The following is a 3,989-nucleotide window of genomic DNA, read 5'->3' as shown; positions in this document are numbered from 1 at the left end:
GTCTAAAGTGCCCTCTACAGTGGTGAGGATGCGCTATGTGCCCTTTTTTTTTTTCTCCGCCCCTGCCCTTCAAAAAGTCTGTGCACGCCACTGCTTACACTAAATCCTACACACTGGACCTTTTATGTGACCAAACGGACCACCTCCTAAGAACATTTTGAAAATGCATCTCTCCTACCTGGTCATGGTATTGATCTGTGATCTCAGTAAGTTCAGATAGGTCTTCATCTTCAAACTCATTCAAACTGAAGTCACTGGTCAACCTGAGGAGTAGAATAAATATATTGTCAACACTAGCCCATCAACTCAACATCTGGTTGCGTCTGTGACTAAAACATAATCAGACTGTCTAACAGTTTCTAAACCACCAACCACAATAGCACATTTAATGATATTGTGCTAATCCATTTAATTAAAACTTTAGTTAAGTTTAGTTTCTAGGGAAGGTAAAATATATTTCCTCTTCAGTAAACAATGCAATCTGGGTCTGAAAGAATTTACTCTTTTTCTTATTTTAAGAAATATGGTATGTATATTGAGTAATATAGACTTATTGTGTAACTGGAAATAGTAGCAATGTATTGTAGGGGGAAATTAAACACAACCCTTTCCAAGAAATGACTTGTTTTTTGGAACAGTAATTTCCAATCTGTGATGTGCTGCCAAGTTGGTATTGTCATAACTGATTCATTCACCAAACGTTAAAGCTGCAGTAGGTAATTTTTATAAAGACAAATGTTTTTGTCATATTTGGAGAAAATTTCACTTTTTCCTTACAGTAGTAAATACGACTTAATTAAAGCTCCTCTGGCTCATTGTAGCCCTTCGTAATGGCATTTGCAAGAATCAACTGGACCTGAGCAAAAACAACCAATCAGAGCCAAGAAAGATATAAAGAGACTAGGGCTTAGAGGTTAGAAGATAGTTGATTATTAAGTCTCATTCCCAGAGTCACCGGGGTATTTGATGCCATAGGAATGAGACTCAACAATTAAACAATTTTTTTGGGCTCTGATTGGTTGCTTTCGTTCAGTGGATTGTTGCAAATTTTATTAGTAATAATTAGTCTATTACTAGGAGGAGCCAGAGGAACCTGGTCTTTTCACAGATTATCTGTCTCCTGTACTACTGTCAGGATATAGTGAAAGTTTCAGCCGAAAAAAGGTATTTTTATAAAAGTTACCTACTACAGCTTTAAATCCAAATCAGGGTTAAAGTCATGCAGGTCATGTCGGACTGAAGTTTGAAATCTTTATTGTTCAGATCCAGCTTTGAGTTTGTGATGTCAGTTCATATTCAAGATAGCATTCTTACGCTGCAACACAGTGAAAGTGACTTAGTGAAAAGGCAAGGGGTCAGATTAATGGCTGTGGCCTGTGATTAACTAAAACTCCATGGTTTCAGCACACATTTTACACTTTTTGGGGCAGGCAGGTCAACTTATGGCTCCACTGTGATTCCAAACAGTAAAACTCCATAACCCCTTGTTGGAAGTAATTAGGAGTCAGAAGTGTACAAAATGTACAAAATTAATCTGACACCAAAACCCCAAGTAGCTGGTTTAGACCAATAGCCAGTATTTTATGACAATAAAAACAGAAAATATGGAAATACAAGAACAAAAGGAAGAAAAAAAGAAGAGGAAAAAATACTAGCACAGCATGGAAAATTAAGTAAAATTAAGAATCAGTGTACCATTTCTCCCACTGGTCCTCCAACTTCTCCCTATCCTCAGCTGGGTCCATCACCAGAAACAGCAGCATGGACTAGGCAGGGAGGAGGGGCTCAGCAGCTCAGCAGCAAAATTTGGAGTTCTCTCTGTGTCCAGTATGTTGTAATATAGCTGGGGCCTGTCCTAGGTGTGTACCATTCCCAAATCTTCTGAACCTCACTAGAACTGCTCCTGGTTCTACTGTAACAAATTAACAAATTTTCCCCCTGGGACCAATAAAGTGTTTCTGATTCTTATTCTGTATACTTGGCACTTCTAGTGTTGGGTTTTGGGGTACTGAAGCCAAAATTTCAGCTACTGACGGTTCACTGGAGTAGCATTCCTGGGTCTACTAAGACGGTCTTGGGTCTACTGGAGCAGTGGACCTGGGTTGATTGAAGAGATGTAATAGCAATCCAGCATCTAATGAAGAGGTGGTCCTGATTCTACTGTAGTAGTAGTCCTTGGTCTGCTAAGATGTGCTCCTCGGTCTACAGGAGCAGCAAAACCAGGACAATTAAACCTTGGTATATTTGAGCAAAACCCCAGTTCTATTGCAGAGGTAATCCTAGGTCTACTGGTGCAGTGGACCTGCAGTTGACCTCATTTACTGAAAAGGTAGTCCTGGGTCTACTGGAACAACAGTCCTGGGTCTACTAAAGTAGTGATCCCCATTCCCCGGTCTAATGGAGCAGTGTTTCTTCGTCTATTAAAGAGGTGGTCCTGGGTCTGGTCCTGGGCAAATGTCCTGGGTATCTTGAAGAGTGGATCCTGGTCTCCTGGAGTATCAGTCAAGGGTCTATTGAAGAGGTAATCCTGGGTCTGATGGAGCAGCGTTCCTGGGTCGAAGAAATGATCTTGTGTCTACTGAAGCAGGGTCTACTGACAAGGCGGTCTTCAGTCTACTGAAAAGATGCAGAAGTAATCCTGGGTCCAATGGAGCAAAAGTCCTGGGTCTATTGAAGAGGCGTTCTTTGGTGTACTGGAGCAAATGTCCTGGATCTACTGAACAGGTAGTCCTAGGTCTACCAAAGAATTAATGCTAGGTCTACTGGAGCAGCAGACTGCTACTGAAGAGGTGGTCTGCTGGGACTGTCCAGAACAGCTAATGCTAACCGGAAAAAACAATAATTGTTCTGGTCTGAGGGTAGATAAAAGTAGTATTTCTTTGTCCGGGCCGCTGGTCTCAGCACAGTAAGAGCAGAAGCATGCTTCTCTCTCAGAGAAATCCAGTGAATGCTCTTGCTGCCCTCTCTCTCTCTCTTCCAGGATAGGAACAGCTGCTCCTCTGATCGATCAAACAACCATTAACAGCCACTTCCTCTCCTCTCAACACAACTCTGCACATCTCTCTCTCTCTCTCTCTCTCTCTCTGTACATTTCCCTTACTGATATCTGTGTTGTTCTTACAGTTTCTGCTTTTTTCATCACTAACACTATGTGAGAGGTTCTCTAAGATTGTCCATAGTCATTCCTGCAAAGTCAAAATGTCACAGCCGAAGCAGGAAGTTGGTCTGTAAACTGTGACGGATGTTTACTAGTTTGGATAATGAATTTGCCATTTATCAGAGGTGGCAAAAGTACACACATTCTTTACTCAAGTAAAAGTACAGATACTTGTGTAAAACTACTCCGGTCAAAGTAGAAATACTAATTAAACTAAAGAAGGACTCTTTTGTTGTTGTTTTTTCCATTAGCACACTTATTCATGGATCCAGTTCTCAGAATTATTAGTACTAATTATTAGTATTTAGTATTAACACTGCTGTTATATATTGTAGTATCTATATTTTTTACATGTTATTTTTTATTTCATATATATTGTTGTTATATACTGTAGTATAATGCACATATTTTAACATACTTCTTATTTCTGATGGACATTTCTACCGGCTGTTTCTATGCAAAGTTAACTGAAACTTTCTTCTCTTGTCTGTTTGTCTTTCAATGCATGATATGTACCAGTCTTGATGATGAGAAGGCCTGCAATGATGTAAAACACATATACTGATAATTCTCCTCAATTACATTCAAACTAAAGTGACCAGCCTGTTTTTGAAAATGGTAGAAGTAGAAAGTACAGATATTTGTCTTTATATGTGGAGTTAAGAAAACAGTTATCCGAAAAATAAATACTCAAGTAAAGTACAGATACCTGAAAAAACTACTTACTGTAAGTACAGTAACAAAGTACATGTACTAACGTTAGACTAAACCGACCAATTTGTTAAAAACTGGAATAATTCTTTAAATTAACCTAAAGGTCCACTGTGTAACA

The sequence above is a fragment of the Morone saxatilis genome, unplaced genomic scaffold (assembly GCF_004916995.1).
Source record: "Morone saxatilis isolate NCDOM2014 unplaced genomic scaffold, NCSU_SB_2.0 Contig2, whole genome shotgun sequence".
Taxonomy (NCBI): Eukaryota; Metazoa; Chordata; class Actinopteri; family Moronidae; genus Morone; species Morone saxatilis.
The sequence above is the reverse complement of the archived record's forward strand: the minus strand, read 5'-3'. Positions refer to the sequence as shown.